This window comes from Mugil cephalus, chromosome 22 (assembly GCF_022458985.1).
Source record: "Mugil cephalus isolate CIBA_MC_2020 chromosome 22, CIBA_Mcephalus_1.1, whole genome shotgun sequence".
Lineage (NCBI taxonomy): Eukaryota > Metazoa > Chordata > Actinopteri > Mugiliformes > Mugilidae > Mugil > Mugil cephalus.
In genome coordinates this window covers 6789318-6805050 of record NC_061791.1, presented here as the reverse complement: position 1 = coordinate 6805050, position 15733 = coordinate 6789318, and positions in this window count along the sequence as shown.

Genomic DNA, 15733 nt, shown 5'->3' with positions numbered 1-15733 from the left:
TGCGCGTCGCTGTGTAATCATGTGTGCACTGGTGTATCTATATTTTCCCCTGTACTGGTTTGCCTGGGGAATTATTAATACTTTTTTCTCCCTCTGTAATTACTTCATACTATAATTAATGTCTGAACTTTAGACATTTTCATTGAAAAGTTAATTTTCAAAACAGAATATAATAGACTGTTGGGTTCAGACCCTTTAATAATTAACGGCTAGGATGCTTTCGATAACCTTAGGCCTCGACTGTCATCCATTACCCATTAGCTTCCATTAAGTTATTAAGATTATTGGCATGATGAAAAGGTGGGGCTGCAGGTGCTCGATATTCCATTTAACACTTACAGTTCAGCTACTGCATATCTGAAAGGCCTCATTTAAAGTAGGAGTCAAAACAAATCAGTAAAAACGAACGTGGGCTTTTCTGTAAGGATATTTCGTGAGAATGTTCCCCAACTGATGGCGCTGTGTTTAAAAACGGACAAACATTCATAAGTTTCCTAAAGAGGGTTTGGAGGTTCTGTGTGGTGTCTACAGCTGCTGCCATCTCTGGGCTAATTTGGATTGAGAGTGGAGTCAAGGAGGGCAGGGTGGTTGTGTTATGCAAGTAGCCACGCTCTTCTTTTGTATCATCATGTAAGCATATGTCTTTCTGCTGAAACATAGGGCATTCTAACACGGACGACTGTCGATCCCTTCATGGCCTACGTCACTGTGATGTCACAGCGTTAACTGGAGACAGTAAACAGAGGGACGCTTGAGGCGGACGCTGTCACTTTCAACCATGAAAATGTTATCTTGCTGTATTTTTAGCTGCTAAAAGCTTGACGTAATTTGAAGGTTTATCACATACCAACCACTCGGAGTGAGAGAAATCAACACGCACACTTCATATCTGGTCAGATTAATATGTAATGCATCATCAGTTTCAGCCTGGAAAATGTTACGGGTTATACTAAATCGTGACTGAAATTACGATAAGTTAATTATTCATGGGATTCTTATAACATTAATGCTAATGCTAACTGCGCCACATTAGTTGCATGTTTCAGGGATGTTCAAGAAGAAGTTGCATTTACTACGTTACCCTCCACAGTGGTTCCATTTACTCCTTATATCTTTATAATATCTTTCTTTATATAATATCTTTGTTGGAGAGGCTTCACTTGATAAAGACAGACTTTGTCCCTCCTGTGTCCCCCCCTTTGGTAAAATTGCCACCCAGCGAGTGATTACAGTTAAAGCAAAACCCAGACACAACCTTAAACTATTAAATAGTCATTTTTTTTATTTATACTTTGGTATTTTTGAGAGAAAGTCTGAAAATGGATCCAACTTTATAATTATAAAAATGTATTGTCCATACTGGCAACCAATTAATTTGAGTTTTAAAGGTCAGAGTTACATGCTGTAATTAATTACCACTGTCAAAAAGCAATGAAATCAGCCAAGGCTAATGATTAACAGATTTCTTTTTTCTAATTAATATAATCACCTACATTGATTTGGACTCTGTGAGTGGATTCTACGCATCAAACAGTGGAACACAACCGCTTTGCATTCTACGGCGACCAGCTTACCTCACCTTAAACTGATGAAGACACGTGCGCTATACAGCGCGTTAGATCACTTCATGATGTATTTTTCCCCAGACTACTGACCCTCAGCGTCTGTTTGTAGTTTTCTCCATCAACACTAATGAAACATCTGTCTGCTGTTTCTCCCAAGCTGAGACGGCGCAGTTAATTGCAAATAGATTAGCCCACGCACAGAAAATATGGCACTCTTCAGCGTCCATGTTTGCAGCTGACAGCGTATGAGCGAAAAGGAGACAATTCCTTCTTTATCATGTATAAACAAACATACATGCACTGTGTATGATCATCTGTGCATTAGTGAGCGTGCTGTGCAGCTCTGCTGTCTGCCTGCATTCTTAACTTTCAACTTTAGTAAGGAAATAATGAGATCTGAAAGCTTTGTGTGACCCTTGTCTTTCTTACTGTTTTCCTGATAAGTTACACTGTCTCCCCTGTGGCGCTTTCTTTCATGAAATGTTTTCTGTTTGCCAACCCGAGCTCGTGTCCCTCGTTCAGAGGCCATCGCTTTCCACCGACTGAGGAATGTACAGGAAAGCCATTAAGACTCTTTTTTTTAAATTTCCCTCTATCTGTCCATGTGGGCGAGTGTGTGTTTGTCGCGGGAGGGTGACCCCCCCTCCTCCCTAAGGCAGGCGGGGCAGGATAGCAGACTGCATTGAAGGCCTTCACCTTTCACTCCTCCCTCAGAGCATAAGAAGAGGAAGAAAGGGGGTTTTGAAATACCTGCTTTCCCAGATGTGAAAGAGGCAAAAGGCAGATAGTGGCGGAAAGTGAAAAGAAGAAGAAACAAGGAGAGGTCAAGAGGTCAGGACAAGCGAGCCGGGGAACATGAAGGGGGAGATGTAATGAAAAATGCACAGGTTCACAGGTTCACATCTTTGCTGGCGGGAGAAAAAACTTAAAAGAGTGAGAATGATGGACAGAGATGTTAATTTCGACTTCAAACAGCACGTCCATCATCGTTTGGTGCTGCACGAGCTCGAGAAATAAAGAGAGTAATGTGGAATACGGTAACATGACAATAAACGCAAGTGAAAGAAGGCAAGAAGAGCTTGATGAGAAATTAAAAATGTCACGTTCCATGTCTTCAAGAAAACACCATACATTTGTATATTTAACTTACTGATTAAATTAGGTCTGTTATTGTGTATTGACTGTACCAACTAATCAATTGTAATCAGAATACTGGGCCCCCTATTAAAAGCTTTAAACAGTTTCCTTGTGTATATCATGTAAATAGTTGTGTGAAACAAATTAAACTTCTAATTAAAGATTCCAATGTAACGGTTTACATGGGAGCTAGATAAAATGATGAGATATACGCATATAGACTAACTTTTTTGACATGCATACAGTGGCACAGTGTTGGAAACATAACTTTAAGCAGAAGCGCATTTATTGACAACACTGAATTCATTAAACAGAAGAACAGACCCACGTTTCCATCCGCGCTACCAGCATCAATTCCCTTCAAACTGTTGTTTTGACAATTGGTTGTTCTGCTCTGGCTGGTTCTTCACACATTAAAAGTGTCCAGTGTTCGACATATGTAGAAGAAATGGTTGAATTCGTTCATTAGAAGAAGCTGACCAACGTAGAGCCACGGGATTTGAACGTGGATTTGAAATTGTTGTTTTGCAGTTTTGCTTCCTGGAAACTTGCTACATTACCTAACGTTTAGCCAACATGGGGAAAACATGTGCATAAGGGAAGGGATTTGTTCCAGCCATAGAGGAACGATCAAATTACGTCTATATTTTCTACAGGATTATCAAAAGTTTACTCCGCCCCTCTCAGTCTGGACCTCTGCTCTCACATAAATGCAGCCATGAAAGGGAAAAGGAGATGGCGTGACAAAATAAATAAATAAAAATGACAAATTTGACATAATCAGAAGAGAAGGTGGTGGGTAATTCCATAGCAAGCTATATGGCAAGGTGACCCTGCCGCTCTTGCGGGTATGCGTGCTGGCGTTCACGGAGGAGCCCGGAGGCACCTGAGGGATGCCAAGCCGATCCGAGGTCAGCACCAAAGGCGCCGGCATGAGCCCTTTTACATTGAAAGGGCTGGCAAATCCCCCGGCCCCAGATCAGATGAAATTAAATATGCACATGCAGGAAGTGTACATCTACCCCCAAGAGTTGGCCTTACGCATGCATTGGAGGAGGGAAGGAAGGGAAAAGAAAAGGGGAAGAGAACACTGGAATAGAGTTGGGACTAAAGGGATCTGGTAATAAACCGAGACAGAACAATCTGTTTTCATGCAAACCAATATTTCTCAGTGTGAAATGCACACGCTCACATTCTTTTCAGTGACTTCGGGAGTTATTATTTTTATTATTATTATTATTATTATTATTATTATTATGGCCACTGGGAGACTGACATTGTACGAGTCTCTAGAAAAATACATTATTATCTCAAATGATCACTTCAAGCATCATTGACAATGAGGCATAATTATCTCTTCTCATACAGAGACGCGGTTCGACACTCGTTATAAGAGCTCATATTTCTGCTTTGATTATTATAATATGTGATGATTATTATAATATATAGATATATATATATATATACACAGTGTAAATGCTAATCTGTGTGATATTTTAGGCAATGTGGTAACTTTAGAGAACAGGGTGAAAGAACAGTGGACTGTGTCCAAACAAACTCATAGGTGTTTTAGATGACATAGCTACGACCTTAAAGACTCTTAAAGTACCGCGGGACCATAACCTGCGCGCGTACTTCCTGTTTCACAGAAAGGCAACTGGCAAAAAAGCGTCCGCTAGCATTTGGGTGGCGTTTTTACACAGCAAACCAGACTGGTGAGACTTAAATCATGAAATCTGGCTTCTATAAGGCTAACACAACAGCAAAAGTGGATATGACCTCACAAACGTTCAAATTGAACAGAAACGTCCATCATACAAAATAGCTTAATCTGTTTAGGTGTGTGAAATACAACATGCATGCAATGGATTATAAAGCTGACACCAGGATCCTTAAGCTTGATTCTAAGTTTCTAAGACAGATTCTAAGAGCTTGCTCTTTCATCAGCAGCTGACACAATATTATATGCATTTCTTGCCACGTGTGCCGATTTAAGAGCATGTAAGTGCTGACTTTCTGACTTTTACCAGGCTGAGGCAACGAGTTGTGGGAGTGGTGCAGAGAAAGCATACAGTATGTCGCTTATATAATCGCACAGAGAGAGAGGGAAAAAAAAAAAAAAAAAAGAATTTGTCGCAATCGGCTCAGAGAACCGGAGACATGCCTGTGAAATTCCCTGCGCCATGTTACCCGGTTTGAGGCAGATACGCAAATCACAGAGGCTCTGACTCACAAAGTACCTGTATATACAGAGTGACAGTAAAAATCTGCGTCCGGCACACTGTAAGCCCGCGACAAGACATGTGGTAAGCTGCTTAATGTCATCGCTGAACAGAGGGAAGAGGAGAGCCGAGGGAAGAGGGAGGGATGGATGGACGGACGGACGGACGGATGGATGGGACAAGAGAATCAGAAACCAGTATTTGGGCCCGTTATGGGACGACACAGGACAGGCGAGAAGGTTGGGGGATGACATGAAAAGAAAGGACGGGTGTAGGTTTGAGAGGGAGTGGGAGCAAAGTAGACAGACGGTGAAATGAAAAAGCCCTTCTAGACGGATTGTGACGGGCCTACATAACCCCCCGCCCCCCACTCCCAAAGTCAGCCGGCACATAATCCAGGTAACGTGGTACGAATAATGGATGAAACATCAAACGGTGGCCCCCTCCCATTACGCCCTGCCAACCTCCCACCTTCAGCTAACCAACTATAGCGCTCGCACCCCTGCCTGCCAGCCCAACCCATTCCAAAATCCCCTTTCATGTTACACGCTCCAAAAGCTTATCGCCAGTGACAAATCCTCCTTTTTCCAATAGGCTGTGGGAAAAAAAACAGAATAATTCTTTATTACATACATATTTGTGACCCAAAAAACCTGTTATATATTTATAACTTTATATTTATTACTCTGGTTGGAAGTTGGTGTTGGCTAAAGATGCGCAGCCCCCTGCAACGTGGCAGGAAGACGTAGCGTTAGCATTCCAACGGGTCCCATTAAGTATGGTGGGGGAAAGAGGGGATGTAATTTACGGAAGTGACAGATCATTCATGTCGTGCGCTAATTGCAAGCGGTGCATCGTCGAGGCTGAAGAAGGCTTCACAAGGGCGGTGGTGAACAGGGGCAGGTGCAGGGCGTTGGTTACGTACGTGTCTGTTTGTGGGGATTTCTGCACTCGGTCTTCAACGCTACTACTACAAAAAAATAAATAAACTTCTGCCTCTCTTAGCTGCTTCCACGGCGCATTGCACATTTTGGTCCCTAGTTAGTGTAAGCTTACACGTAATTGAAAGTGGCAGAGAGCACCCCCGGAGGCTGAGAGGAGGCAGGAGTTGGGGGTTACAAAAGGGCAGGAAAGGAAAGACGCAAGAGGGGTAGGGTTGGTGTCCGCCTCCCTTAAGTTCCTGAGGTGTTTCTGATGGGGGATGATTGCAGCTTTCTTTTCCTTTTTCTTTTCCCTGACTGCTATCAACACACACACACTTTCTTTATTTTTTATTTATTTTCTTCCAGGAGTCAGAACTTACCTCATCAGAGCAGAGTCCTCCAGAGCCTGAGGGGGGTCTCCTCTGCCCTCTTTTTCCTCTCTGCTCCCCCCTTGACACACACACACACACACACACACACACACACACACACACACACACACACACACACACACACACACACACACACACACACACACACACACACACACACACACTCTTCCTCTTCGCAGAGCCCCAAAGCTGAGACCTTAATGAAGACGAATGCGAGGAATCAATTTGCGGCATCTTCCCTCCATCTGGCTGGGGCTCGTCTCCGTGCCTCAATTAGCACGGCAGCTGGGGGAGAGCTCCTCCAAAACAGCCCTATTACACACACCAGCGTCTCGCGGAGCAGCCACGGGCTACTTCGGGCACGGCTGACAGAGGAGAGCATTAAAAAACAGGAGATATGCGCTACTTAAAGCTTAGACGAGAAAATATGTTTTTCTTCTGAACCGAGGAGTGAAATAATAGCTTTGCCAAACTCCACACTGTGCCATTAAACGTGTAAACGTCAACATTAGCGACTCGCAACAATAAAACCAATTGATTTTACGCGCTTATGCCAAGAGGCGACATGTGGCAAAAAATGAAACCAAAGCTACGAGACTGGCCACCTGGTCACTTTCTCTCCATTCAACTGTACAGGGGTGAAACTTTATTTAACTGTCCACTTATTATGATCAAGCTTTAAATATGTGTCTAATTTAAGTGAGTGACTATTTGAGTGGGAAATGTTGCAGGTTTTTGAGCTAGTCAGGAGTTAAAGACCTGCACGTCAAAGACCTACGTACTGTACGTAGCCTACACTGGTGTGAGCCATTCAGACTTGTGCGCTCGTCAGCCTGGCTAGCTCAGTAATGGCGCCATCCAAACACTAGTCACCGTTGTGTCTTTTTTGCCAGTTAGGCTAATTTTTGTTTCTACTTCACTTTCAACAATGGCGACTGAAACTTTCGCAGAAAGATGAGTCTCCGAACCTCCTCAGTTAACCTTTCTTCGATGTGTTCCATCTTTACTGATCCAAAACGATCAATTGCGGAGATGGTGCCACTAAGGTGGAAATACACTACTACCAAGCAGACCAATCACAGGTCTTGCGGCCTACGTCACTGACTTTTAAAGAATCTTTAAGAAAAAACGCTTTGCTAAGTGACTGGACTTCCTCTTTTCATGGTTTTCCAATCTCATTCCAGCCTCAGTTTGCAGAAGGGTTGAGCTAGAACACTGGACCCCACTTTGGAAGGTTGAGAACAAATGCATAGCACAGGTTGGATCAGGGGTCCCCAGACCGGACCCCCTATTTATAAAAGTGGCTCCGGACTAGGGCTCCTCTCTAGGACCTATCACAGAAAGGAAAGCTGATGTGGCCCACGCTGAAAAAAGTTTGGGGACCCCTGGCTTGGATGCCGCTGGTTGCTCAGTGTAGGAGATTTCCATCCCATCAGTCACGGGAAATTACGGAAAATGATGACTTTAATAAGACCAGCGCAATAACCACATGCACCGCCTGCAGTTTAAGACGCATTAAATGTGTAGATGTTTGTCTCCACAGCTTTATTACAGGTTAAGATAAGATTTTGTTCCAAACCGTTTAAATTTAGGGAGTTTTTAGTAGTGATTAGAGAGAAAGCTACTCACCGACTCCTGTTATAAAACCTCCCTTGAACTTTACAGGCTCATTTATTTGGTTTAATGCTCAAACAGTTTCATGAACTTGTATCAGTCTCCTGATTAATAATAATCATAAATTAAAAAAATAAAAAAAAGTTCCACCTGTTGCACCTGCAGAGATAAAGCTGTGCAACTTTACACGTTTCACTTTGAATTCCAGAAAGGATGAAAATATAAAAATTATATAACCAAAAAAATATGAACCAGAACTGCATAAAACGCGCAGTGTACAACCGTGCATGAGCGAAAGGCTAATTAATAAGTTCCGATGATAGGATCTGTAGCCAAAATGGAAAACACTTTGTAGCGCCTGGCAGTGAATTTTAAGGATTCAGTCTTACTCCAGGATAGAAGGAGAGATCCGCTGGGATCTGAGCTAACGACAGAAGCTAAAACGACCTATAAACACCATAAAAAATAGCTGCGTATGGAGATTACGTCTATGTCACCGAGTGTCTGCCTCCGCTCTGTGTTTACTTGTCGACACTGAATCCAGAGCTGGCTGATACCCAGACAGGAACATGAATAGCAGTATTTACTGTCCCCATGATCTGTTATCTGTCTGGATTATATCAGTGTAAGTGCAGCATCGCACAGTAACCACATCTGACCGAATAGTGACGGCCCTGGCGTCCATCCTGCTGCGCCTCATATTAGCATGAAGCTAACAAATAAGGGCGCTGCAGCACGCGGCCAATATCTAGCTTAATCTTGGGCATTTACACTCTAAGCTTGTTATAGGGACAAGCTTGGCAAAGGATGGCTGGGCCAGATTTTAACACCGGACTAAAGAGCTCAGGCAGACAGAAGCCCTGTTCCTCAGAGGGACAGCTCAGTCTAAGTGGACCCCACTGAGGCTAAGAAGCTCAAGCGGAGGACACCCAGCGTGGCCCCACAGTAGAGGTGATCAGGGGACTTCTGGAGGCTATTTGGCTGGTGAAAGCCTAATTAACTGAGCAAGAAAGCAAGTCAGCTCACTATTTGCTCATTTGTTTGGCAGCGGCTCGCTGCGGGTAGATTAATGGCCCTTAAGATAAGGGGAAAAAATGAGACCCAGAGGAAAACGGAAGTCAGGATGAAGTCAACCCCGTAGTTTAAACCCTTTAATTTGTTTGTACAAATCAAGGTAAAAAAATAAAATAAAATAAAAAGCTGGTTGGACGGGGAAAAAAAATCAAGTAGCTTGCGATTTAATCTGAAGGCAGCGTGTTGATGGAACCATCAACGCATCTTCTCTCACGCAGAACGGTCCCCTGCCAAAACTGCGTGGGTGCGCGCACACTCACCTAATTGAGTTCTCCCATGTAGGTCATACGTGTGATTCACAACATGGCTGCACGTTGCCCCCCCCCCTCTCCCCCGACTGTCTTTGTGTCTCTCTCCTCCTACTCTCTCACCTTCCCACTTCCTCCCATTCCTGCTGCTCACAACCAACAGTCTGCAGGTTTGTTTTAAAAAAATGTAAGTTAGCTTTGAAAAACGGTGAAAGTGTGTGGTATGAGGAGAAAAGGGAAAGAAGGCGGGTAAAAAGGGATGATGTACATATATACATATACACACACAGACTAAAATTGGATGCAATACACTTGTGAACAGTTACAAATATTCCTCCCTCCTGTTCCTCTAACAGCGTGCCCTGCAGCGATGGATGCACACTCCGCTGGATGATCTGTACTAAGCTCTACAGGGATGAAAGCTGGGGGAGACCCCCTCATGGCAGCACAGAGCTGCCGCTGACATCCACAGTTGCGGTTGATTGTGTGTGTGTGTGTGTGTGTGTACCAGTGCTGATGAGTCAGAGCGAACACCGAGTCCTGCCTCAGGGGCATCACTCCTCCCTGGCAGTGGCTTCGTCAGCATCAGAGACATTTCAGCCAAATGTCAAGCGCGCCTTCCTTCCACGACTACACATCTGTATTTATATTCCCACCGCACATTTGCATCCATTACCTTACCTTATCTGCGTTTTAATTTCGTTTATTTACTTCTCAGCCAGCAGGTATGCCGGGGATCAACTTATTTTAGTTTGAATCCGTCCCAATTTTAAAACTTTTCTTGGCAAGGAGCAGAAATATAGGCTACGGGCTTAGAAGGACGTTTGCGAGATTATTTAATTATCACTTTGGTTGTTGCGCAACATGCCATTAGCAAATGAGGATGCGAGGAAGGCCTCGAGCCAGTGCTTAATGTAACAAGTACAAGGCTTGGTGTGTATGAACCTTCGGGATGCCCTTGGTAATGATTAAAAAAGAAAAAAAAAAAGGCTCACGAGGAGGTGAAGAAGCCTCTTGTTTTACTGTATGTCCTACCATGTTTTCTGGCCTCACCACCCCCCCCCCGGCCACTCTCCCACCGAGTGGCTACGCTCTCAGTGAAGTCAGTCCACACCAATTAGCCTTTGCTGCAAGCTGCGCCTTCACACTGTCAGTGCAGATCACCTGCTAGCTCAACACTGCCCATTAAAGGTGGAGACGACTGAACGCGGAGGTGGTGGAGGAGGAGGCCGTTTCTCTCTCGCGGGAGCGGCGCTCAGTCGGCTCGTTGCGCGTTTTCCACTCACCGAGAGCGCTCCGGCTTCCTCGCCGTTTGGGCCCTTTACTTCCTTTTGTTTGCCAAATTGAAGGTGAGAAAGGGAAGGAGAAAGGGGCGTTTGAGAGGAAGAAAGAGAAGGGATGATTAGTCTTTGTTGATGTGTGGAAATGGGGGGGTGGGGTGGGGGTGGGAAGAGAAAGTAGCCGCAAGAAAGCTGCATCTCTGCCGCCCCTCTCAGGTAATGAGAAGTAACTGCGCGCCGTCTGCTGGGACTTTGAGGGGTGTTTCACAGACACCTCTCTCTCTCCAGCCCTCCTTTTTTCTCCATCATTCCCTCCTTTGATTGCCCCCATTTTCAAGCCGTCTCTTTCACAGCCTCTAATCTGGGTCTCCCCATCCTGCGCTCCTTTACCCCTCCCCACCCCCCCTTCCCACTGCAGCATTGTGGAATGAGTGGCCATGGGTTATGCATACCTGCTACAGTGAGCGCAAATAACCTGTCAGCAGAGATAAGTCAGTGTGTGACATGAACTAGAGCAAAGAAAAACGAAAAAAAAAAAATACAAAACACGCTCTTCAATAAGGCAGCGACATACAGTAAGTACATTATGTATTATGGTGATCTAATTGAATGTGTTGCCTCGCATAATATTTGTCCCACAAGTCCCATTAATTGGCATGCAGTCACATTACTGGGCGAGGGCTTGGAAGTCCACAGGAGAACAATAACAAGGGCTGCCACTAATGGCAAAATTAATTAAAGCCATCGGAGAATAGTTTTCACTGTAGCCCAGCATCAAATTAAACAACCGAAGTATCTTCAGAAATCCGTGATTACATTTCCGTTAAAATCCGACTAATTTTCCCAGTGATTACTTCGAAGACTACTAGAGCAATGAGTCTTAAACCGTACAACTCAATCTACAGCTCATCCTTTCCTCTTGTGGAAAAAAAACATCAACCCAAATTACAGAGATACAAACAAAAAGTGGCAACTGTGCGATTTCTGCGAGTCATTATTTCAAAGTACAGATGTTTTCAGTCGTTTAGTTAATTTTATAGCGGCAACCGTGGTTACTGGTGTCAATAGCAAATGCGTCCTAATACCACAAGTCATAGAATTCTGGTTACAGCAAAATAAACTGGTGCTTTAAAAAGAAAGTCATGGAATAATTAGCTCCATCCAGTCGTTTTGTGTGCAGACATGATCTGATTTTATGCTGAACACAGTGCGAGTCTGAAGGCAGTTGGCTGACGCTAATTAAATGTTGAAGGAAGTTTGCTGCCCTTCGCCTGCAGCTCTTCATCTAGAAGCTCACTGCGCCTGCTCCTTCTTGTTCCATTAATCCCTGCAATATTTCGAACTGGCCCACAGTCAACAACAACAACAAAAAAAATATGACTGAGCTAAGCTCACTGACAAATCACATTCGTATTAAGAGACAACTTGTGTTTAGGCAGTTAAATGCTTTTCATGCGAAGCCAGCAATAGGAGATGTTCAGTTCGAATTAGCGGCAATCCCTGAACACATAGGCTGCCGTCTCATAGGGATTTCGCATTCTGCATAGATGTAAACAGATTTCTTTTATATCAAATTAGATTTGCAGTAATGCAAAGGATTGTCACCACAGTTTATAAGAGCGCATATATGTTTCTTTCAGTGGGTCAAAGGCTCAGTCGCCATCTCATTTGGTATTAGTGTCTTTGCCTCTTGTTGGTGTTGCAACCATTTGGGTGGTAGACGTTTGTCTAGTCAGTTTGGTAACCCTAATGTTACTCTAGTATTCCAAGTATCTAGTTAACCAGATGACACATGGATGGTTAAATGGAAGGATTTATATAACGCCTATTTGTTTCATTCTAAGACTTACTGACAGTTAATGATGTGTTATGAACCGCCACAAACAGTTTCAGTGAAAAACATGGCTGAATAAAAAAAGCCGTCTGTGTAGAGTTTGAAACTTTTTCTTTTCCATGACAGCGTAACAAGGTCGCGCATTTTTTTTTTTTTTGCTTGCGTTACTAAAAGAGGACAGCCATAACAAGAAACCCGTCTGGAAAACGGTGCAAACACCACAAGGCTGTTTTTAAGATTTTAAACCAGTCGTTGGAGCTGTAGTTTTCCTAATGAGCACAGCATCCATTAGACATAAGTTTGCCAGTGAGGATTTTAATACATTTAAATAACATTTGCCGCAGAGATAAGAGCAACAATGGCTGCAGTGGTTGCTGTCCGTGGTGCTGAAACAAACTGCGTGCTGGCTGAGGCTGAAAACTGAAGCTTACACTGGTCGAAAATGTGTTATTAAAGGTGCTGCTCCATATCTCTGCAGTTCTCATAGTGTGTTTGCCGCAGAAATACGAGGAAGATCACACTTTGGTCTCATGCTTGTGATAAATGTGAAAGGTGCTGCACATGTCTGCTGCTGCTGCTGCTGCTGCGAGCAGGTAGCAGGAGCTTTACAGCAATGCAGTGACAGCACTGGAGCTAAGTACAGAGTCTTGGGAAGATGTACTTAGAGCTTTAGTGGCGTATGCTAGACAGCAAAAGCTGACTACGGAGTACTGAGCACCACAGGGATGCCAAAGGGAGACACAAGAGGGAGCAAGACAGAGGGAGAGCAAAAGAAGGGAGGGGGTGACAGAGGAGATTCCATTACTAAACAGAGGGAACATTAAGAAGATTTAATTTGCCTAATGACAAAGGCAGATCCCTAAATGGCTGCGTGCTATATTGTAGTGAAGCATATTCCATTAGCGCAATACATCTCTGAATATTTAGGCTTGGCTCCGTCAGTTTTTTCCCCCTCTCTCTTCTGCATCCTTCCCTTCAGCTTTTTTGCTTATACCCCCGTGTGCCAGTTTTTTTTTTCTTTTTTTCCCCCCTCTGTCTTTTATTACATAATATTGCGGACAAAAAGTACATGGAGGCTGGTGCATGTGCGTCCACGCTCCCTTTACGCCGCTCTGTTTCCCTTCCTCCCCGTCGCCACCCCAGGACCGAAAACACACACACATGCACACACAAGGCGAATCATTATTCATGCACACATGCACAGAGAACACAGACACTACAGCCAAAAAAAAAAAAACTCGATCAAATCAATGCAGCATGCGATTAACATCAAAGCAAAGTTTACATATTGAGCTCCCGGGGTGTGGGTAAAGCGTAGGCATTCATAATTGATGAAAAAGTACACACAGACACACGAGATAGGGGCCAAAATCTCCGTCGTGCCAAAGTTAGTGTATCGCGATTACTGCCAACACGGCAAATGAACAAATCTACACATGTATTTTTCTTCTAATTAGCTGCATATCATTACAGCACATGAAGGTAGAGGAATTTGCCAGCTTGGGGTTTTATTAAGATTCATTTGTCAAGCTTCATTAGCAGCTCATTTCTCCGTATTAGCAGGTTAACATTCAATACGTAAAGGTGAGAGGACAGAGAGCGGTTGGTAGGCTCGCCATCCTTCCATGCTTCCCCCCTCCTCCCCTGAGTGGCTTCTTTTTTTCTCGGTCCGCCCCACATGACCTTGCGAGTTTGAGATTAAAGATAAGACGGGGAGAATACAACTGGGGGGATTTAGGCTGTTAAAGGGAATCTGGGGTTTTAAGCAGGGAGAGAAAAGGAAGGTCTTAAAAGATACATTAAAGCTGAGCCATGGCAGTATTGGGAGATGAGGAGAGGGGGAAGATAAATAAATAAATGGAAGAGCCTGGTGTGTGTGCAGGCTCGCCTCTTTGAACGCCGTCGGCTAAAAGTGGTGGGAGGTCTTTAGCTTTTATTACGACCTAATTGTTAATCCCCCTAATTGTCCTTAATTACCTGATGGGTCTAATTAGGAGCAACCCTCCTGATTGTCCGGAGAGAGTCGTAAAAAATAATAAATAAATAATAAATAAATAAAAAAAGAAAAGAAAAGACCCCAGGTTGGATAAAGCCCTCTCAGGTGTATGGGAGTGTTGGAATTCAAGATGATGACACAGACCGGGCGAATTCACTTTTGTCCCGCTTCTCTTTTCTCCTTCTCCATCTTCTCATTTTTTCTAATAATGATGAGGGGTTGACATGGCAGAGGGCCTGCTCTGTTAACCAGCTTATGTAACCGTGCCCCGGCGGCTTGGAGGATGTGCTGACAGCAAGCTTTCTCAGCGTCATTAGCAGAGTTACACAGCTGGCTCCGAAACAGGGGGAGGAGCAAGGGAGGCAGAGAGAGAGAGGGAGAGAGAGAGCGAGAGAGAGATAAAGCAGAGGGAGGAAAGGAAAACAGGAAAGAAAGCGTGACTAGGGAAGTTGAGACTGGGGCAAAAGCATCAGCAGGGACAGAACGGGGAGATAGCTAAAGATAGAAAAAAAAAAAAAGAGGGGGGGTGAGGGAAGCTAAGGGAGGATGCTGGGTTGCCACGAGCAACGGGACCTCCGGGAGGTCTATCCCAACTCTACCAGCTGAGCATCGAACTTAAACACAGTTCACACACCTCCATCTCACATGCCTTTATTCTGCACTTACTCAATTTCTACTGCAGTGATGCAGCAAAAGAGACTCTGTTCCACTTACATTTTTTTGCTTATTTAAAATAAGACAGAGAGAAAAAAAAAAGAAATATGCTTCACTCTTTCATGGGGTGCACATGCAGCATGCTAACGTGCCCGACATCAGAGGCAACAGAAAAGCAATTCACATGCAAATACCAAAAAAAAAATCCCTGCATACGGAACGCAGATTAGGAAAACGGCAAGCCTTGCATCACAGACCTCGAACAATATCGCAGAACACGTGGGGAACATCAAACGCAGCCGGAGCCTGCGTGACACAGGGAGCTGTCAGTCAAAACGACTGAACCCGAGCACCTTGTTTGCAGGGATCAAAGAGAGCACAGAGATAAGATACCACACGGGCCCACTCTTCTTTAAATTCCCCGTTCTGCGGCGAGAACAGCTTGTACAGTGAGCGGTTAGTGCAGTCAACAAACCCTGCCTGATTTAGCAATAAAGCTGCCTTCTATATAAAATGAAACAGTAGTTGAATCAGCACCTAAAATATCTTGGAGGCAGCTACGAGGAGTTTTATTTAAGCCACAGCAGCAATCTTTCACGGCCGCGGCGCGGGAGGGTGATAAGAGCCCGAGAGAGTCAGAAAACTGACGCGATGGTAAAAAGCAGCAACAGACATATATATTTAGATAGTTTTTCTGGTGTACATAACCCCCAAACTCCACTAAAGCACAGACAGACATCGACGCACTTTTTCCAATTCCTCCACCCTGTGTAGTTCAGCACAAGCAGCTTGGC